This window comes from Canis lupus, chromosome 6 (genome assembly GCF_048164855.1).
Source record: "Canis lupus baileyi chromosome 6, mCanLup2.hap1, whole genome shotgun sequence".
In the NCBI taxonomy this organism is placed as follows: Eukaryota; Metazoa; Chordata; class Mammalia; order Carnivora; family Canidae; genus Canis; species Canis lupus.
In genome coordinates this window covers 59,051,944-59,075,129 of record NC_132843.1, presented here as the reverse complement: position 1 = coordinate 59,075,129, position 23,186 = coordinate 59,051,944, and the positions used below count along the sequence as shown (strand labels likewise).

The following is a 23,186-nucleotide window of genomic DNA, read 5'->3' as shown; positions in this document are numbered from 1 at the left end:
ACTTCCCATGGCATTTTCCATAAAATAGAAAAAACAGGGGCAGCCCCGGTGGCGGTGGCGCAGCGGTTTAGCGCCGCCTGCAGCCTGGGGTGTGATCCTGGAGACCGGGGATCGAGTCCCACATCGGGCTCCCTGCATGGAGCCTGCTTCTCCCTCTGCCTGTGTCTCTGCCTCTCTCTTCTCTCTCTCTGAATGAATGAATAAATATCTCTTTAAAAAAAAAAGAAAAAAAGAAAAAGAAAAAACAATCACAAAATTTGTATGGACCCACAAAAGACTCCAAATAGCCAGAGCAATCTTGAGAAAAAAGAACGAAGGTGGAGGCATCACACTTCCTAATTTGAAACTATATTACAAAGCTATAGTAATCAAATCAGTATGGCATTGGCATTTAAAACAGACACATTGGCATCTATGCTAAGTGAAATAAATCAGTCAGAGAAAAACAAATACCATATGATTTCACTTATAGGTGGAATTTAAGAAACAAAACAGATGAACATAGGGGAAGGGAAGGAAAATTAAAATAAGATAAAAACAGAGAGGGAGAAAAAACATAAGAGGCTCTTTTTTTTTTTAAGAGGCTCTTAATCATAGAAACAAACAGGGTTGCTGGAGGAGAAGTGGATGGGGGATGGGGTAACTGGGTGATGGGCATTAAGGAGGGCACGTGACATAATGAGCACTGGGTGTCATATGCAACTGATGAATCACTGAATTCTACCTCTGAAACTAAAACAAAACAAAAACAAAAACAAAATCAGACACATTGCTAGTGGAGCAGAACAAAGAACCCAGAAACAAACTCACACGTATATGGTCAATTAATTTGTGACAAAAGTGCCAAAAATACATAATCAAGAAACAACAGTCTCTTCAGTAAATGGTAATGAGAAAACTGAATAACCACACGCCAAAGAATTAAACTGGACCCCTATCCTCCACCATACACAAAGACCAACTCAAAATGAATTAAGACCTGAAACCATAAGCCTCTTAGAAGAAAACTTAGACAGGAAGTTTGACTTGGGTGTTGGGGATAGTGTTTTGAATCTGACACCAAACCCAGCTTCACTGCTTTGTGGTAGGCCACACACAGATTTCATCAACTAATAAAGAATTTCTATTCTATGATTTAGATTGCTAGGAGAAATAAAAGGCAGGCATTCGTCCATTTTTCATAATTTCTTACAATGGTCAAAATCCCTCACCAAAAGAAAAGATCATCTTACTATAGAGGTGACTCCCACTTTAATTGAATTTAATAAATAAAAAGTGGTGGTCACATTGTGTGCTCAGTCTCTTTAATCAGGACTGTTAAAAAGTACCTCCCACAAGAAGCTTTCCTTGACCATCCCATCCAAAAGAGCACCCTCTCTCTCTCATTCTCTGTCCCCAAGCTCTGCTTTCTGTATCTTTTTTTTTTAAACACTTATCATTACCCAGTATAATACATTTTTTAACTCTCTTTCTCTCCCAGTAAAAGATAAACTCTATGAAGGCAAGAGTGATTCTTTGGTTTCATTCAACAGCATAGAACAATGCTGGAAGTTCTAACCTGTCATATTGTTAGAAGATACCTTTGTTGAATGATTGGGATATTCCTTCATTTGTTTTATTTATGTAAAATAAATAATTTGCTTTATATCATAGCTCTCCTAATCCTTTAATTGTTGGAAAATTATTGATGACTAGATAAAAAAGTTACAAGATGAGCATACATAGAAGCAACTGCCTATTAGCAATTGATCTGAAATGAAAACAAAGCACCCTAAAGGTGTATGCATATCAAGGGGAGACTTAGATTTGACTATAAAATGTAACTGACAGGCATGATTTTGTGCATTTTTTTATATGTAAATCAAGGCACAGATGGCATTTTCTCATGCTTTGGTAAACTGAATCTGGGCCCTCTTCCATCGTCTTCAGTTGACACAGACAACTTCCACACCATAGGGCACATTCTGAACCCATGGTCCACACTCTAAAGTCCCACAAGTACAGAACCCCCATCCAGATCTGTGCTTTATGTGCAATGTTAATGATCAGCAGCTCCAACCTCCTACAATGGGTCTAACAACAATTTCTGCTACACTCATGATGTTTAAGGTCACCAAAAGAAGCAACTATTTTGGAGTTATGCACTTTTCCTCAGTTCTCTCTTTTTTAAGATTTTATTTATTTATCATGAGAGACAGAGAGAAAGAGAGAGAGAGACAGAGACACAGGCAGAGGGAGAAGCAGGCTCCATGCAGGGAGCCAGATGTGGGACTTGATCCCAGGACTCCAGGATCATGCCCTGAGCCAAAGGCAGGTGCTAAACCGCTGAGCCACTCAGGTGTCCCAACTCTTCCTCAGTTCTTATCTCTCTTTGTCCAACATCAGACTTGGAAAATCATATATTTTATACAAATCAAAAAGAGTTTTGAGCATATATTAGTGAAATGAATGAGGCTACAGAAGTTTAGAAAGCTAAGTAATATGCCTGATGTCACACAACTCAGGGCTGTTTGAATTAGAAGAAACACTTTAGTACTATTTGCCAATCTTTCTCACATTATCATGTACATTGAAGATTCTCTATGTGATACATTGGGATCAGAACTGAGGAGATAAGCACAGGAAGTCCAGACTTTGCCCAGTTGCCCCAAAGCTAAAGACATCTTTGCTCATTTACCCCAGGCTTTGTCCAGTTGCCCGAAGAGCTAAAAGGGTTAATATGGACATACCTGTCCATACCCATACCTATCCGTATCCATTTGCAGTGCCAGCATGCATACCAGCTGAGAAGGCCTATTCCATTCCTCTTATGTTATGAGAAAACCATGAAACGGAGAGGGAAGGGATTGGCTGAAACCATATAACCAATTGCTACCAGAACCAGAACAAAAAGCTACTGTCCTGACCCTCCCCCAGTGCTATTAACAACTATGATGGTGGTGACAATAGCAACAGTGAGACTCTGAGAGGTTAAGAAAGTCATTTGCATGAAGTTACATAGTTAGTAAGCGGCAGAGCTGAGATTAAAACCCAAGTCAGTATCATACTGCTGTTTCTATAACACAATTTTCTCCTGTGGAGATTAAGTGTATTTTATGGTACCCTAATTATTTTTAAATGTTTGCCATCTTTTAACAAAATTATTTAGTTACCTGGAGCATTTCGTTCCATTTAGTTATCTACATAAACATGAATTTATCACATATCCAAAACGCAGTGTAGCATATACACCAAAGCAAAACCTTTCTGAACTAAGGTGGTTCCAATACACCCATTTGCAGAAGGAGAAATTGAGACCTAATTAAAAATCAAGTCCATACACAGGTACCATGGGAGAAATCAAAGATAAAGGCTTGATTCCAACTCCTATGGCTGCTCAGGAAATCATAACACAGAATAACAAATGACTTAGAAAAATGAATGATACTGTCTTAGGAAGCATTTTATGAGCAAATAATAAAAAATAATGGTTAACATTTAATGAATTCTGAGTATGTGCCAGGCATCCCAAGCATCTTACAAGTATTAACCAATACAATATCCAAAACAGCCCTATCAGGGGGAAAATACCATTATCTTCATTTTATGGATGAGGACATGAGGCACAAATAAGTTAATTTGCCTAGTGGGTAACACCCTGTAGGTGGCAGAGTCAGGATTTAAACACAGGATGTGTGGTTTCACAGTCCACAGTTTTTACCACCATGCTATTTCACCTACCCTGTGAAACTCAAAAAGAATAATCACGATTTTGTGAGTGGAAGAGAGTGTATGTGAGAGAGAGAGAGAGGAAGAGAGAATTTTATTGGAGAAAGAATAGATACATAAGGATGGAAACTATATTTGAACCTCCCTCCTCCCCTCAAAAAAAAAAAAAAAAAAAACCACAAAAGCCACTTCTGTGAACTGTACTGGGGTGTCAATCCAGAACCAGGCATAGGCCTCACCTGCCAGCAGCACAGTTCAGGCTCTGGGGGTGCCCAGTGGCTTTCTCTTCTACTTCACTAAGTTTCTTCCCCACCCTTTGGGGCTCTTCATTGAATCAAAATAATGGTGGAAACATCTGTGAAAGGAGTTTGAGCCAGAAAGTGGTAAAAATGTACTTACAGAGCTTATTAACCTGGTTCTTTCCAGCATCTGCAAACCTCAGAAGGCAATACTGGAAGGCAGCCTGAGCTATTCAGAGAATAAACGTTCATTTCCGATTTCTCGTTTAGCAGGGTTTTTTTCCAGTAATAAAATAATCAAGGTTCTTTTTTTTTTTCCCTAGGAAAAGGATGTTTTCTATATATCAATTATATTAACACACACTACTTCAATTAAGCCATCATCTTTGTTTCAATTAAGACATCAAGTAAATCTCCATTTCAATTTAGCCATTTCTCTTAAAATCTTCTCCCACTGTGTTTGTTACACAGTAAACAGTCTGAGAGAGCAAACATCTCAAACAGTAGTGAAGCCCCCGTGGAAAATGCCTTTAGATCAGCAGAGACCACTAAGGGGCTCACAGGTTAAGCCAAAGGGTGACCAGAACTCTCTAGCATGGACTCCACCTGCAAAGGTGTCCATGTGGCACTATAATCAACAGAAGTCTACTCCATTTTCCATCATGCTTTACGTTAGCCCACAGCGAACAACACACACTCCTATCAAAGGGTTAACATACCCATAAAATCATTAATAACAATCAAAACAAAATTTAGGAAACGTATGATCCAGGTTGGAAGGTCAAACCAGTGTGTGATCAATCACTGCTATACACACCAACACAGAGAATGTGGTAGGCATAATCCAAAAATCTCTCTACACATTCTGAAATGATCATAGTCATCTTTGTCCCAAACTGCTTAACACTAATGTTCCAGATTGCCAACAAATGATGCTTCTGGTTGTACATGAATTTAGGGATTTCCCCAGAACCCCAAAAGGCCTGCAATAGGAGAGCCACAGCCTTACCAAGCTCTGGAAACAGGAGCTCTGGCAGGACTCAGGGACAGGACCAGGCTCTGGGTTGGAAGCAAGAAGACCTCTGATGATGTTCCTAATTTGAAAGATGTAAATAAAGACCACCTCCAAGTTGCAGCTACTAACTCTCACGTCACCAGGCACACTGCAGCACTGGGTTCTTCCAAGTTATACGAAGTCAACAAGAGTTGTGCCAGCAAGTGTGCCCCCCTGCAGGGTCCCCCACTCCTGGCCATGAAAGACTCAGAAAGAGCACAGCTGGGGTCTTCCATCCCAGGGGCTGTTTCTAGCAGCTCAGCACTGAAGCACCACTTTTCTGGCTTGTAAACTGAGAACATTGATTCAGCTCCCATGAAGAGATATTACCTATGAAACCTCCCTCCCTGGGAAGCCTTAAGAGAGAGAGTATTTTAGAAAGAATTCCACAGTTTAAAAACAAAAACAAAACTATGCCTCCATGAGGCTGCAATCTGGTGACAATGAATACTGCGATCTGCAATACATGTGCTTGTGCTGAGACCTTGGGCTAATAGATAGATTAATTGTTACCCATTTTCCAATAGACCTATATTTCCATTTCTGTGTGGGACGCATGTTTGGGCACATTTCCAAGGCCACCAGTATGGCTGTCATTTAGAATGTCACATTTTCTATACCCTGAGTATGCAGCCCTACCCAGCCCCTCTCCCATGGCACCCCTGCAGGCTTGGCATCCCCCCATTCCAGTGGCAGTGCATCCGAGAGTGCTAGAAGCCCATGTGTTCCTCCTGAGTTAGACCCCAGGCTGGGGTTCCTGGGGAGACAATTAGTGCTGTTTCCAGCAGAGCCAACCAATCATCACCTGCTCAGTCAGGCAGCAGTTCTCAGAATAGGTTCTGGGACTCCCAGTGAGGTTGGGGGGAAGTCTTTTGGCAGCTGTGGAACCCAGGAAGCCCACCTCCAAGCACCACTTTGCAAACAATGGCAGAAAGAGTAGGCTGTCGTGATAGGAAATACCGCCCTTCTCTCTTCTTCAGCTTCCTGATCCACTTCCAGTAACCTATTTTGGGGCATACCCTCCTCCAACCTTGAGTTTTCAAAGGGTCTGCCATGCTGAAAGGGACTGAGTTATCATTCTCTAAGAGGCTGTTTGGGGTAGGAACCAAGCTTGTAAGAAAAAGAATATGTATGACTGGCTTTTCCATTTTCCTTGAAAAATGATGGAAGACACAGGACAGGTCATTAAATAAAATATTTAAGAAGTTTGGAGCCAAAAAAGATTGGCCTTAGCCAAAGACACAAATAGTTTTCTCATCATTTTTCCTGTGACTTGACTTTGTCTATGTAAACTGTCAACCAATGACCCTGGGAAATGTTCTCACATACAGAGTTCTGGATAAACCCAAAGGTCTTTGAGCTCAACTTTGTCTCGGGGAGTTGACTATCCCCAGCTACCTTGAGAGTTGCCAGTTTCACACAGGAGTCTCAATAACACCACCGATTTTCCTAAACAGTCCCAGACACAAGGAAGTCTTCTCTTTCTTCATCCTTCTGCCAAACATACCTCTTATCAGGGGCTACTGCTCCCACCACAGAACTCAATCCACCAATGAGCGATTTACCTCAGTGAGTCAGCTAATATGGCTTCACACACTTTAGCTGGACATTTTAGGGGCTGAGGGATATATCGTGCTTTGGCTCCTGTACAGAAGGCAGTATTTCTAGACACATCACATCATCAGGAGATTTCTATCTCAACAACAGATTACTGTAATGTACTTAGCTATTAGAGCCTTTACTGCTATAATGAATAAGACATGATTAATCTGAGCTATAAAAAGAAATTATAATAAAAACCATAATCTCCTACATGGGTGTAGAGCTTTCTTTTCATTAAAAAAAAATCGTACACAATTTTCACATAAGTTCAACTATTTTACCTATTCAAGAAAGAATCTTGGGAAAGAGGAAACAGAACCATCATTAGCGACTACTCATCTTTTCTAGGTTAAAGATGAAGAGACAGAGAAACTGCAAAAAGTGACCCAAGTCTCATTCGATCAGGGGTGGAGGCTGACAAGAACCTGGATTCTGCTCTGAAGGACTTTTCTATCTGGGCTCAAGCTCAGGAGCCACCATAGCCCTCTGTCCTATTTCCCAGGAAATTTTTTTTTAAGATTTTATTTATTTATTCATGAGAGACATAGAGAGAGGCAGAGACATAGGCAAAGGGAGAAGCAAGCAGGACTCAATCCCAGGACCCTGGGATCAACTGAGCCAAAGGCAGAAGCTCAACCACTGATCCATCCAGGTGTCCCTCCCAGGAAATTCTCTGGCCTTGTATTCACCAAGGAAGAATTCCAAGGCAGGAAGCCTTCAATTTGGGAACTCTTTGGTTAAATCCTATCTTGGTCCCTATAACTCCAGGAGGCGGAGCAAGAGCAGAGATGAGGCTGGCCTGCCCCCAAAGCCCCTGTGCCCCTGCATCTTCCCCTATTCTGGGAGAATTCAAGCAGCCTGGCATGTAGGTAATTTAGCAGCCTGCTGTGTTCTCAAACAACGGCCCGTAAACAATGATTGGCCAATTTCATTCTAATCTTCCCAATTTTGCTCTAATTAAAATCAAGCTGTAGCTTTCAAACAGTTTAATTAAGGCTGATTGGGAGAAATGGGGAGGGGAGACTCAAGCTTAGAGGAGGACGAGGTCACTGCTGGCCAAATTTCACCCTGTCCAGTTGGGGCTCCAGGGCTTGGAGAGAGCACTGAAGGCAGTGTGTTTGTAGGATCCCCAGGAAATACAACACACTCCTTGGAATGAAGGGCCAGTGAATCTATGAGACCAGAATGAACTGAAGGGGGAGCTAAGATCTGTGTTTTCCCAGGCACAGAAAGCTCAGCCCTGCCCTGACCTCCTGACCTGCTCCCCACAGCAAATCTGTTCAGCTGTAGAGAAAAAGGCTCAGGTCACCACTCTTTGCCTCCTGCTATGCTTGTCCTTGCTCAGCAAGCTAACAGCCGGGGCCTTGCTTCTCCACAGCAAATGTCTGTGGGCTTCCCATTATCTGCTTAACTCTTAAGAGAATCCCCCACCCCCGACTGGCAGCTCCTTCCATTATTCTACAAGTTTATTCCTTTGTGATGAGAAAGCCTTTCCGGAATTTGGGTGCATTTGCTTTTTTATATGAGCCACTCTTCTTTGGACTAAATATTTTCTGTTCCTTCAATAGTTTCTAGATTCCCAGGCCTTTATGCTAAACCTTCTCCGCTTGCAATCTAGCTTGTTAATGTGTTTCTTTTTAAAGATGGCAACCAAAATTAAACACAATTCAGTAGCTGTGTTCTGAGCCATGGAGAGTACAGGATACAATTTCTGAACACATCATTATCATCAACATAACTATCCTCATTGTGTCTATCTACTGAGCCCCTGTGCTACCAGTCATGGTACTGGGTGTTTTACATATTTTTAAATCATCACCACAATCTTATAAATGTCAGTGTGGTAGACTGAATCCTCATTCCCACGTGGATTAGAAAGAATGCCTTTTGCTATGTGACTTCACACTATCAGTCACTCCTATGGATGGACCTCATTTCCCTCCCCCAGTGATACTGGGTGTAGCTACGTGACTTCACTCTGGACAAATGAATGTGGACAGAAGTGACAGGGTGCCAGTCCCTGGCCAAGATCTAAAGAGGCATTGCATTTTTTCCCTCTTCTTCCTGCCTACCTGCCCTGGCCATGAGAATTGCTTCCCCCCACCTAGCTGCAGGAGCTTCTCCTTCTGCCTGAGACCTATGATAAACGTGACCAGAGAAAACACCAAATGGCCTCCTCGCAGACCTGTAGCCTGAAGCACACTAAACCCAGCCAACCTACAGATGCATGAATGAGAAAAATTATTATTGTTTTAACTGAGTTTGGGGGTTACTTTTATGTCCATAAGTATGGCAACAGTTAACTAATACCTGATACATACCACGAGTTTAGTCTTATTTTATAGCTGAGCTAGCTGAGGCTCAGATAAGTATCTTCGTCAAGGACACAGAGCTAATCAAAAGCGAAGACAGTTTATGATCTTTCATACATATATATGATCTTTCATATATGTATGAAATCTATTTCCTTTATTAACACTCCTGAATATTGCATTCCTTTTTAATATTTATATAGTAAATTTATTTAAATTCTCCCACTTGTTTTATTAAAGTATTGTTAACACATTTACATTCCTTTTTTTTTTTTCAAGACAAAAATATTCTTGGCTAACAGTAATCTCATAGTCAACCAGAACCCCTCATTTCTTTCCAATCCCAGATTGGTTTTTTGTTTTTGTTTTTGTTTTTGTTTTTATTTTAATGGCTGAGCCAGTCCATGTCTTTCCTGTATTAGTGAAGTTGGCATTCTGAACTTAAATCTAGGGTTTTGCTCTTCACCACCTTCTTGCATTCCATCCTTCTTGGCAGAGACTGGAAAGTGTTCTCAAAACAATTTCTACCTTCCCCTTGGGATCAGAGGTACACAAATTTCCCCCAGCTTCCCCTGTGTTTAAATGCAGTCATGAAAAAAAAAAATGTAGTCATGTGGGGCACCTGGGTGGCTCAGTAGTTGAGCGTCTCCCTTCAGCTCAGGTCGTGATCCCAGGGTCCTGGGATTGAGTCCCACATCGGGCTCCCCGGAGGGAGCCTACTTCTCACCCTGCCTGTGTCTCTGTCTCTCTCTGTGTTTCTCATGAATAAATAAATAAAATCTTTAAAATAAACAAATAAATATAGTCATGTGACTGGGTTCTGGCCAGTGGAATGAGAACCCAGACCAAGCCCATAAGACTTCCCATGAAACCCTTCCTGCTCCCTCTCTTTCCTTGTTTACCAGGACGCTGGGGGAGGACAGAGTGTGACTAAATGGACGGAATGTTGGTCTTGAATGATTTCATGAAACAATCTCCTTTTAACCATCTCATAAATTGCACCAGACACGAGCAATAAGTAAATAATTAAATAAACTTGTACTAAGTCACTGAGATTTGGAGACTGTCTGTTCCAGCAGTTAGCCCACTCTAATACCTCGATCGTGTCAATCTCCTGTTCCAGCCTGGCAAAATCATCTTCACTCTTGATTTTATTGCCTATCTTGATAAGGGTCTCTTTCAATTACCTGATTTTATTGTCTATGTAGTCAAGCATCCATGCTCCCATTTCTCCTCAGCTCAGTAACATTCTCATATGGGGTCTCTTTCTCTTGCTTTCCGAGTCTAGATGGAAATGGTGTTAGTTTTGAGCCGCTTGATTTTTATGCTGGAGAATCACAGTGTGTGAGTCCTGCTCTAAGGGAAAAGCACCTGTCACTGTGAAGGATTTACGGTGAACTATCTATAACTATAAAATCAATGAATAGATTAACTGAGGCTACAGTTAGGGAGAACAGAATGTGGATTTTAAGTGATAAATCTGATTAATGTATGGAGATTAAAGTAGAAAGAATTTGATATAGTAGAAAGCTCCTGCTTTCTTTCCTCTTCCTCAATTAAACTCTTTGCATTTTCTCTTCTTCCCTCTTCTCGAGATTTCCCACTCTACTTTGTTCCATGTTTATTCTCAGGAGACCACCTCATAAAAAGAATAACGCACTTATCTTGAAATAAACCCAATTGTACTTTTAGTTATCACCAAATAGTCCTAATAAAGAAAGTCCTATTATTCTACCCATTTTACTGATGAGGAAAATGAAGCTCAGATGCAAAACAACTTGTATAAGTTCACCCAACTAGAAGTAACAGAACTGCAATTTACACCTACACAGTATGATTCTAGAGCCTGGAGCCTCAACCACTTGTTTTCTCCTTCCATCTAATTCAGTCCCAGAACATCCTACTCACACTAAGGGATTTCATTCTCTTATTATATCCTAAACATGTGGCAGACATGGTACTGGGAACTAGAGATAAAAAGATGAAATAAAACGTGTTCGTTGCCTGAAGGAGGTCAGAGCCGAGAGAAGAACAAATAAAGACAGGTAAGTAAATAAATACACAAAATAAATTCTATAGCAGAAATATGAACATATTGATGGGAAATCATAAGTAGAAATAACCAACCCTCTTGCAGGAGCCAAAGAAGATTTCACAGGATGCTGATCTTTAAGTGGGTTTGAAAGGTGAGCAGGAGTCTGGCTGGCAGAGAAAATGGAAGGATCTATTCAGGAAGTGGGAATGGGACATGGAAAGACACACGGGATCTAAAGGAGCCGTCTGTATCTGGGTGAATCTGGAGATGTTTAGTGAGACTGGAACAAAGGATAGCAGGAATAAATGGTGGGGTACAGTCAGCAGCACAGAGTCAGTGTTCATTGGATATTTATTGAAATAGTGAATGGATGGATTTGGAAGGGACTCTCATGTCAAGAGAATGCATTCAAGTTTTATCCTTTGGGCACAGAGGAACCTGCAGAGGGTATCAGGCAGGTTGGATTGGACAAAGTACCAGTGGTAAACAGTGAAGCCAAGAGAAGAGAGAAGAGACTGTCTTTGACAGACAGCTCCGAGATGGAAGCCACACAACTCAAATGGGGGAAGAGGATGGGGAAGAGGCAGGAGTCAGTAGGCGGTGGCTGTACCGTTCCAGTTCCCAGACCATGAAGCACAGCAAAGGATACAGGAGACCTAAGTGTAGTAGGAAACATAATGAGTGCCATTCTGGTTATGGTTTTACCACAAAAACTAAATCTAGGTGCCCCCAAATCAAATCAAATGGGAAGTGGATCCAATGCCTTGAAGAGCTGAAGAAAAAGTTAGGAAACCCCCTCCCCACCGCACATTTAACTTGAATGAAAAACCTGTATTCTCCTACCATAAGCCCAGCACATATTTCCAACTTTTCCTGAAGCAATGGTGCTTCAGTTCCAGAGCAAAGTCACAACATCTTCTGAGGCATACCTGTGACCTAGAATCACCACCACTAACCTTCCAGAACTGCCTGGAACACAGGAAGTCAAAGAAGTCTGTAGGCAGGAAAATGCCTGATCCGAGAAAAGTCCATAATGTTGAACTACTACTGATCCGTGACAGAAGCCTTGAGTTCTCTGAAAGATGAGCAAGCCAGCAAGCTCTCTAGGAGCCAGAATTGGAAGAAAATGTCACGACAAAGTAAATTTCTGGAATTTTCCTTATGCAGAAAGATGAAAAGGGAGAGTCGGGCAAAAGAAACAAGGACAGTTTGAGAGAGAATGGGAGGAGGGGAAGGAGAGAGAGAAGAACTTCTGGAGGGAAGCCACACAGTGCCAACAAGTCAAAGAATCAGGGAGGATAAAAGTCTCCAAGAATCTAGAGACCTGACATGGAAAAGAGGCATTTAGACTTATTGTCAGGAAATAAAACAAGAAAGCAGAGTCAGGACCAGTAAGTGGAATTATGGGAAGAAAGACTGATTCTATATCAGAAAGATCTTTCTAGTGTTTGGGGCTGTTGCATGGGAATTGGCCTCAGTGAACACCCAGGACTGGAAGCACTCAAGCTAAGGCTGGTTGACCACCTCCGTGGGGATTTGTAGAGTGGTTGTCTACACTGGCAAGGAAACAGGTGATTTTCAAGTTTCCTTCTAATTCACAGATCCAAGCATCACTGGGTACCGTCCTGCCACCCCACGCCATTGGGCCTCTTCCAGTCACTGCCTTGGCAGCTTCAGCCTTATGTCCCAGGCAGATCACCAAATCCATGGTTCCCAGATTTAGTTTACCAAACTCCAAGCACTAACATGGACACCGCCCTACATAGTGGTAACAGAAGGCAAAACATGTATTATCTGCCTCTGGGACCATGTTTCTTCTTCCTTTTTTTTTTTAAGGATTCATTTATTTATTTTAGAGATTGAGGAAGAGTGCAGTGGGGAGCTGCAGCAAGAAAGGGAGAAAGTCCCAAGCAGACTGCACACTCAGTGTGGAACCCAACATGGGGCTCATTCTCATGACCCTGAGATCACAACCTGAGCCAAAATCAAGAGTCAGATGCTCAACAGACTGTGTCACCCAGGCATCCCAACAGCCACATGTCTTCTATCAAGTTCCATTTGAGCATGAATTCCCAGATGACCAAGGCTGACATTCAGGGATGAGCACAGCCTCCCTTCCTCTCCATCTTTACAGACTCACAGCCTAGAACATAGAGAGAAACAGCCAAGCCAAGGCCAGCTTACTGTGCTATGTACAGTTTACCCTGGTCCTTGGGAACCAGCCATGTTGAGGGACCATCTCATGAGGGTGTTTACATGCTTCTGCGGATCCAGAACTCACTCCCTGAAGAGTCTCCCTTCCTGTCCCTGCTCCGTTACTAGCCTATCTCCAGGTAAGGTACAGGCTCTCCTGGCAAACAAGGAAATGAGAATTCTCTCAGGCACTGGGGCTGATAATGAAGGGTTTGGTGTGGTGCTGGTTCTGGCTATCACATTTTTCTCCCAACTGGGGCCATCTACCTGGCCAGTGAGACTTTTTGTCCACCCTGACTCATTGTGACACCAGAGTTTGTTTGGTCTTTGTAGTGGGAGGGAAAAAGAGGCACATTTATGGGCTTAGGGACAACCAGGGAGCATTAAAAAAGTGCAAGGTGTGGGTATTGGGATAAGCATCCAACTCTTGACTTCAGCACAGGTCATGATCTCAGGGTCGTGAGGTAGAGTCCTGTGTAGGACTCTGCGCTCAGTGCAGAGTCTGCTTGTCCTTCTTCCTCTGCTCTTCCTCCCCCTACTCATGCTCTCTTTCAAATAAATAAATAAAATGCTAAAAAAAAAAAATCAGATACAGAGGGAAAAACACAGCAGGCAGAGGTAGCTGTGCTAGACTCCTCCATCTTCCCCAAACCACATCCCAGGTCTAACAGCCCTGATCTGCCCCCACCTATACCTGCAAATCCCACAACTAGCTGCGAAGCCCCAGCCTCCATCTGATCCCATGGTGTGTTGTGGACTGCAAAGGGAAGGGAGAGTGACCCAAAGCATATGTCACTTGTGTCAACGTAAGGAACTGGCAATTTAAGAAGTATCCTAATAAGCAGAGGTTATTTGCATCACCAAAGGGGTTTTCTGGCTTTATGAAAATATCCTTTGAAACATAAGACATCTCCAAATGTGTAGCTTATAAATCAGAAGATACCTGATCCTAAAGGCAGGAGCTACAGATTTACTTAACACTGAATTTTTATAAGCCATTGCCAGGCAAAAAAATAAGATACTGCATTTTGGAATGGCATTAAGTGTCCCTCTAGTAGAGGATTCGATTTACAGAAATTCAATTTACACTGCACCCTTACAGAAATATACCAGCAGTGTAAAGCCGACACACACAGAATTTGCTGTGGGTGAATTGTTTCAGGAAGATTCATCTGTAGCTTCCTCCCACTAAGGGTTCCCCAGAGCCCAAGCACAGATGGAGAACTTTGGTGGAAACAGAGGACTACAGGATCTCTGAGTGAGATGAGCCTGCTGAGCCCCCGAGGCCCTTCTTCTGAGTCCCAAAGACCTGCTGGAATGCCATAAGGAAGAGCAGGAGGGACAGAGAGCACAGGTGGCTACAACTAGAGGCACCATCTCTCTGGGAACGTTAAGAATCCCAGGCTCAAATTATGTATCTGATTCAATAAGCACTTAACAGTCAGATCCTCTATTGTATGGATTGAGGCTGGCTCTTCCTCTTACCAGATGTATGACATTCTCTAAAACTCAGTGTCTTCATCTGTCATATGTATACAGAGAGCTCCCTTGTAAGTTTCTCATTATGATAATTGTAGTGTGTGTGTGTATGTGTGTGTGTGTGTGTGATACATATGATATAGATCACTTAGTAAATGTGGGGCATGTAATGAACACTCAATATAGAGTTATTATTATTTATTAATATTACTAATATTTAATATTGGAGGGAATACTTTGCTTTCTTTCCCGGGTTAAAGAGAAATTGTGGCCAATGTATCTGCCCTCTCAGAACAACCTATTTTCTTTGCCCCCTACTCCTTCATCCCATGGGAAAATCAGGGAGGTTGGTAAGAGGCATCTGTCTTGTGGTTCATGCTTAATACTGTGTGATCGATGCATTGAGATCCCTGCTTATGAAACGTTTTTATCTTTCAAACCGCCGTGCCCTCCAGCAGACTGTCCCTCTGAGAGTGTCCCCCTCCTCACAGCCCTTGGGGAGCTCCACCTGAGGCCACCTACCTGGCCCATCCATAGCATCGAGCAATGCCTTCTCTAGAGGCTTCACTTAGGATCGGGCAAATCAGTTAGGGGCACCAGCAGGCTCCGGTTGTCTCTGATTTGAGTCTGGGATGGATTGTGGGGAGAGGAACCCTGTCTGGGACTCGGGTCCAAGCCTTCACCTCTAGCCGAGCTTGGTGGTAATAAATGTGTTCTGCTTGCCCTCAGCACCTTGTGAGTGCACTCACCTGCTCCCATCCCGGAGGAGGAGATGGATGGTAGGCGAGGGGACCAAACTCCCCAGGTGGCACCCTGGACCACTGCACAGACCTCCCCGCCTCCAACCACCTGCTCCAGGGAATCATCCTGGAGGGCAGAGGCCCCTGAGTCCTGGCCATGTCTCCTTCACCACTGTGTCCCCAGCACTTGTGGAGTGGCCGGTGCACTCACGTGCTCCATCAGTACGTGCTGAATGAAGAAATGCCCCGCCACGTGCCACTCACTGTTCTAAGCAACACGGACTGAAATAATTTTCTTGTGGGAGATGTGGGAAGCCCTGAGGTGGGATAAATGTGGCAGAAGCGGAATAAAGAAAAAAAAATGAGAATCCCTGACCCAGAAAAAGCTCTTCTCTTGAGGAGAAAAAAAAAAGGAAAAGGAAAAGACCACATGACTAGCCAGTGTCCCTGTCTGCTGGCATCTGTGTTGTGATGGTTTCTAGACGGAGCCTACCTCACTCGTCTCTCCATGTACACAGCTCTAAGTAGCAATTCATTCATGAATAAAATTAATTATTTCTGGAAGCAAAAATTAATCCTCTTTTTCTCTGCACGACCGACTCAAGATCTTGCTACTAAATCTCATCTGAAAACAAAGCTAATCTTGCTTTCCTCCCCTCGGTCATCCTAGATTTCCCCCCCATTTCTTGCACATTTTTAGTTTTACATTTTTCTCTTCACAGACCATCTTTGTAATCCGATTTTAAGCCAGGGTGGACAACCTGGATATAGCCCCCAAAGACATAAGAAAATTTGGCAGGAGTCATTTTGTCCTGGGGGAACCTGGGACTGGCTTCCTGAGAACTGATTCTGATGTGGCATCCGGGTCATGGACAAATCCATCCATCGCTCACTGCAAATGTACTAAGTGTCTTCTCCCCGGCCTTTGAGATGCTACATTCCCATGTGTTTTCCAGTATGTGGACTGTCACTCAAACTGGACTGCTGAGCTCCCAGAAACCTGCAGAAGCCTGTTTTCTCTCTTTTGTAGTTTGCTGTAGTGCCCAGAATCATGCTATGCACAAAGGAGACTCCACAAATACCTGTAAGAGGACCAAGTGAGCAAATACACAGTGTGCTAAGTCTACCTTGTATCTGATTTTTTAAGCATAAAAGGTGCTGGATTTTCAGATGAACCAGTGACTTTCTTGGGCCTTACAGCACCGAGTACCATTTTCTCACCAGCCAAAAGTTCACATCCCATTTTTCTCAGGTAGAAACAGAAGGAATTGCCTTTGGCTCTACCTTCACCGGATACACAATTATTTTTGCTTCATTCTACTCACCGTTAACATAGGAAAATGACATGCCCCTCCAAGTGAGAGTGTTTTGAGACTGTACCTTGGCAGAAAGCAGTGTCTAAGGGGCCCTTTTGGGATTTTGGAGGGTCAAGGTATAGCAGAAATGACACAGTGGGACAGAGCAGCTGAAGGACGGACAGGGTCATGTGTTTCATTTTTTTAAAAAAAATATGCATTTTTATTTATTCATGAGAGACATAGAGAAAGAGAGAGAGAGAGAGGCACAGAGACACAGGCAGAGGGAGAAGCAGGCTCCACGCAGGGAGCCTGACGTGGGACTCGATCCTGGGACTCCACGAACATGCCCTGGGCTGAAGGCAGGCGCTAAACCACTGAGCCACCCAGGGATCCCCTGGGTCATGTGTTTCTTGACATTTACATTAAACACATGGGGTAGGCTGCTCAGTGTGCTCCCATCCCTGTGGCTACCACACCATTCCCCAGATCTCCAACTGGACACTTTCTACTCATCCATCAGGGTCTCATCTATTCTTCCCCTTTGATTCCAGCCTTCCTTGACCTTTCTGTACAGAGATCTCCAAATGTATTTATCTGCAAGTTCCATCAGATCAAGAACTGTGACTTCCTTGTTCCTGGCTTTTATCAGACTCATGTAGAAGCATAACCAAAGAGTTGGCCCTCAAAAATGCTGGTTGAATGGGACACCTGGGTGGCTCAGTGGTTGAGTGTCTGCCTTTGGCTCAGGTCATGATCCTGCAGTTCTGGGATTGAGTCCCTCATTGGGCTCCCCGCAGGGAGCCTGCTTCTCCCTTTGCCTATGTTTCTGCCTCTCTGTGCCTCTCAGGAATAAATAAATAAAACCTTTAAAAAAAAAAAAGCTAGCTGAATGAATATTGCTCTGTTTATGCTCTTACACTGCAGTTGTTTGTTTATGTGTTATTTCTTCTTGTTCTAAGAGAGCAGAACAGTTTCTCATTCAGTTATTTTTACACAATGGGAAGCTTCATAGGGGTCTGTTGCATTGTGTGTTTCTATGTCAGAGATGGAGATAGGATTCTACATAAGGATGAGACTAGGCAAGGCACCATTCAAGGGCCTTCCAGACATTTCTAAAATGAAATTCTTTGGGTGAAGATCTTATGCTGGGCCCATAGCCTAGATTAGATATTATATGTCAGAGGTGCTGTGCATTTAACTAGCACCAAACTCTTGATTAAATTCTCAACATGTTGTTCTGTCCCTCTCCTACCTTCTCACCTGTGGACAGAGAAATACTGCCTGTGACCAGAACTGCAGCCTCATCATTGCCACCTTGCCTCTAATTTTGCTCTAATTTCTTTTTTTTTTTTTACACCATTCATTTTCCCCTTCTAGCCCGACAAACTCCCTTGTTGTCGAAATACAGATCCAGTGAGAAGTTCAGAGATCAACCAATTCACTTGGGTGAGGCCATTTCTCCAGAAGAGCTCATCTTCCTCCTGCCTGTCTCACCCCCCCTGAGAACCACAGCCCCTGCTGTGGTGCCCTGCAGCTGCGTGATAACACACCCTTCCTCGACCTCAGTTGCTGTACTGCACGCCTAGGAAATCACTGGGATTTACCCAGGCAGACTCAGGTTGCCTTTGGTTGTCGTTTATTTATGTGGATTGTGATCTCTTAATTGGAGATGGTGCCTCTCCCAGGGTTCACTGTTTATCCAAATCAGTATTTGTTAGTCCGTGAGACGTGGTCCGGATGCTAAATCAGCTCTGGAGCTCCTCCTGTGTGATTGCTTCCACAGCTGCTCTTCGATTCCTCACCTCCCTATCTCCCCGGAGGCACCCACAGGCTGGTTCTAGGCCCTCCAGCCTTTTCTGCTTTTAAACTTTTCTCCCAGCTGCTGGATCTATCCTTATGAGTTCATGTGTCTTGATGCTAGTAACTCCTGAATTTCACCTCCCTTGACGACTATTCTAATTTCATTTGTAACATCTCCTGTAAATATTCCCATGATCTCAGATGCATCCTGGGGGATGCCTTCCTTCCATCTTTCTCCTCCCTGGTCAATCCTGCTCTCCTCTCTACCTCCCAACACTTAGGGTAATCGAGTAGAGTACTTCTCAAGCTTTCGTGTCCCACCGTTCATCTGGGGCTCTTGTTAAAATGCTCTGTAGGTCTGGGGTGAGGCACTGGGTCCGGTAATGATTAAGAGCTCTCAAGGAACACCGATGCCACTGATGCACAACCACACTTGGAGTAGTATGGGTCAAATATTTGGTTGTTCCCATTTCTTGCTTAGCTCAAATGTGAGCTATTACCCAATCTTGATGAACTGCACAAAGACTGTTTTTTCAGAGGGTTATTGCCTGGGGCCTACTGAAAGGTCCTTTTGGCCTAACTGCCCTCATTCACCACATCACCGGACTCTATACCTGCTCGCCCTATTGGATGTTTCCAGATGCACTTGCTCAAACACATTGCTGCCTCAATCTACATACTTTTGGGTATCACTCCAGCCCCTTGTTTTTCAGTTTTGTCCTACTTTGGTTCTCAAAATTTTCCCAAAATATGATCAAAATATAATATCCTTTTTTGTCAAGGAAGATACCTATTTAATTTCTCTTTTGGTTTGTTTTCCTCCCAAAAGGCTTCTAATGTATCCCCAGACCCTTCCTTTCTAAAAAAGAAGCAGATAGAAATGGGGGTAATAATTTGAAATTATACCTAGCTTTGCTTTTCTCCTAACCACCATATTATGCTCATTGTTCTGTATGATTTCTAACTTTTCTCTCTTAATTTTAATTTATTCTTTCCGAGTTTCAAGCGTTCCATCATAGTGGCTTGGATTTTTTCCAATACCATGATTATCTCTCTATTAAAGCTTTAATACAAAAAGAAATAAAAAAAACAGACTGCTCATTACTTTGATTTGTAGCAAGGAGAGAATGGAACATTACCGCTAGAGTGTTTCGAGAAACCATATTTACATTTGCATCAGTTCAATTTAGGTGCCTGATTAGGTTGCGTGGTATGATGAAGATGCACTTACCAGTCAGAGGGAAGTGGCATGGTCTAGAGTAATGAGCAGGAGACCTGAAGTCAGGAGCCCGGAGTGCTATTTCTGGCTGTGAGTGGCTACCTCTCCGACCTTGACCAAGTCAATCTCATTGCCTTGGATCTTAAGAGCCCCCACCTGTCTCACGGCACTGCTGTGAGAGGTGAGCACTTAAGTGTCTGTCCTGGTGTGGGCTATGGAGTCAAACAAGGGAGAGGGCATTGAGGTCACAAATGGAATCAGAGACAAGATCTCTGTTCTTATAGCTCTTAGGCTGTTAAGAGACAAAGTCTGAGAAGTGGGCTGATTGTTCAGATCTTGGTCACCAGGGCTTGAGGACACGGTGAGAGATGGGTTAATGGGATTTAAAAACTCGCCCGAAGTTGAGTAAGATAGTCAAGCCCATCCTGTTATTTAGGAAGGCTTAACAAGAATGCATGTTGTCTTTCTTCTCACAACAATGCCATCCTGAGATTGTTCATTTCATCCCCAAAGACAGGAAGCAGGCAATGACTGGCTTCTGGAGTATGTCCAAAGAAGGCTTGCTCAGTTAGCAATCCTTAAATTTAGGAGAAAGATTTTTACCTATAGTGACCAGTAAGTGTGTGCCAGAGAGAATTCATTTATCCTTTGGTTAGCTTTATCTCCCAAAGAGAGACAGATTGAGGGGTAAAGGTGCTTTGAAAAGGAAAGCAAAAGAATGATTTTTTTTTTCTCCTTGCCATGTAGTCTGTCGATGTGAAGCCCTCAGCGGACATTATCACAAAGGTAGTACCCATGGTTCTCATCTCAATACCACTCTTTCATTGGCTAATATTTGTTGAGGACAATCCAATAATAGTTATTATTTATTAAACACTGTGCTTAACATCAGTTCACTAATTTAATTTTCACATCAATCCATTAGGTATGCGATTATTATTTTCATGATTTTACAAACAAGGGCATTGGAGAACACAGCAATTAAGTAATTTGCCCAACAATATACAGCTAGTAAACTGCAGCTCCAGGATTAGAATTCAGGTCATTAGGCTTCAGAAGCTTCACTCTAAAGCACACTGAAGTTTTAGCACAAACTTGACATGGACATCAACAGAGCAGCAATCTCCAGGGGCCTGCAGTTGGAGGCCAAAGCTATTCTAGAACAACCAATCATCTTCCCAAAGTAAGAGCACATTCTGATAGGTGGGATTCAGAGCTTAACCTTAGAACCTTGCTATATGCTAGTTATGACCTGTTCACACACAAGAAGAGGAGAGCCCCTCTCCTCCTCTGTGAGAGACCTTCATGTGCTTCTGCACCACATATTCTAGACCCACTGGGATATCTTAATCTTCCCTCACCACAGTTCACCTTTTTTCCTCTATGGAAGGCACATGTGGATACCATCTGATTTCTATGTTCAGAAAGCTCTCTTAAAGGAACAAGTGAAAGACAAATGCTGTCTGAAATCCAGAGTTGATGTTCTCTGTAAGCTTTTCCTCCCTGTGGCCTTCCAGAACAAATGCCCTCTGGTCATTGGGGATGACCTTCAATGTATATTTTACCAGTTGTTTGTGACCACTTTCATCTGAGCAAGCAAGGTCTTGAAGTTGCCAGAGAGAATTGCCACTAGAGACAGAAGAGGATGGGATATAAATGAATTCCCACAGGGGTAATATAGAGCCCTACATCAATATCCATGGGCCCACCATTTTGCTTAATAACTAAAGGCAAAACTCCCAGAATGCTCCTGGAGCAGCCGTGTGTGACCACTCTCTCTTTGCTCCACCAAAGGGTCACACATCAGAACGCTGCATTCCTGTCAGAATGACTGGTTACTGTTTCCCCAAGTACAGGTTCATGTGCAATAACTGACCCCAGAGAAACAGAATGGCACAGTGTAAGAGCTTGTCACATTAAATGATCAGAAAACCATTACCAACTGATAGAACAGTTGATGGTGCAGAAGTGATTACAGACACTCCCCATGGGCCAGCTCTGAGCTGCCGCCCAGGCATTCAGTGGCTGCCAGGCTTAGGGCTGGGTCTCCATAAGGAGAAAAATCTATTGAGGGAGAAGAAAAGTGATGATTTATTCCCTTTAGTTTCTATAGACCTTTGAGTGGATGGCGGCGTTGGGATCCCGGGCCTGACATTTTAGTTCCAATATACTTAAAATATATACGTATATATTTGGTGATGATCATGCTTCTCAAAGATTGGGATGAACTGAAAAGGTCTAAGGTAAATTAAATCTGGTTTTCCTGGACCAGAGGGATTTGCAGCTTAAATATATGCTAGGTTGGATTTTCTCTCTTTTTCTCTCTCTGTCTCTCTCTCTCTCACGATGGGAAAAGAAATTGTTTAATAAAGAGAAGCATCATTTTGAATTTACCTTATAAGAAATTTGTGTGTGTGGGGGGGTACAGGTCCAGTTTCTTATATATTTACTGAAAGTCGAGTCAATCTCTTCTGCTCACTTAGCTTCAATTGAGCTAACTCTGACTCTCCCAGCCTGGGTTGCCTGCATGCTGCCTCAGTGGCCCAAGAGAATTTCTTCTGTAGTCTTTAGAGGATGGCAAAGACTAGAGCCCCTGAAGCAGGGTGCGAACTGCAATCTCTTCCAAGACCAGACTGGATTCAAGCACAGCAGAAGAGAAATGGTTTGAAAGGAGAACTGGGCAGTTGCTCCTGAGAGCAGGACTTTATCCCTATATATGTCTGCACCCATGAAGTGTGCCAGACTCTCAAATAGCTCATCTTGTCCTTTATCTGCATCCGTGTGTGGGAATCATGTACCAGGAGAACAGCCTGTAAATGGCTTCTCTTCCCATTAGGGGGTCTTCTAGTGATGAATACCCTAAGACCTTATTTCTGATACCCTATAATAGCCTAAATAGACTGCATGGTTATTGCAGAAGTTTAAAAAAAAAAAGCTCTCAGAAACAACAACAAAACGTCTCCAAATATATTTTAAGAACTCAGAACTACTTGGAAGAACTACTTGGAAGCTAATCCTTCCTCCACCCTTTAATAGCTGTGTGGGCTTTGGCAATTTACTTAACTTCTCTGGATGTCATTGAACTCATCTGTAAAAAGAGAATAATAATTGTTCTTCCAACATAGGCTTGTTGTAAGTATTAAATGAGCCAATGTGTATAAGGCATGTAAAGTGCTAGATCCAGCAAGAGGGCCACAAACTAGTATGCTCATATGACTAGAAATGCATGTGCCAGAAGGTAAACAGTATCAACCTCTAGTTGCTAAAGGAACAGGTGATTTTTCTGGTTTTGTTTCTTTTTGTGCCTTTTTTTTTTTTTTGTATTTTCTCTCTTTTTGTTGCATTAGAAACTCATTTGTAATTGGAAAATAAATGTCTTTGATAAAAGGAAAAAATTTCAGCAAAGCTCCCAGGGTTGTCTGAAGACCACGGGCAAGGTGAAGAGGACAAAAGAGCCATGACAACAGGGCGAGTGGGCAGAGGGATGAAGGGGAAGTTTTTATTCAG

At 42.9% G+C, this 23,186-nt stretch overlaps 1 protein-coding gene across 2 annotated transcripts in view; it reads right to left on the bottom strand.

Moving 5' to 3' along the window:
• The window catches only part of BRINP2 (BMP/retinoic acid inducible neural specific 2), a 123,308-nt gene that overhangs the window by 34,351 nt on the left and 65,771 nt on the right, over positions 1-23,186 (bottom strand). The gene's annotated exons all lie outside the window — the stretch shown is intronic.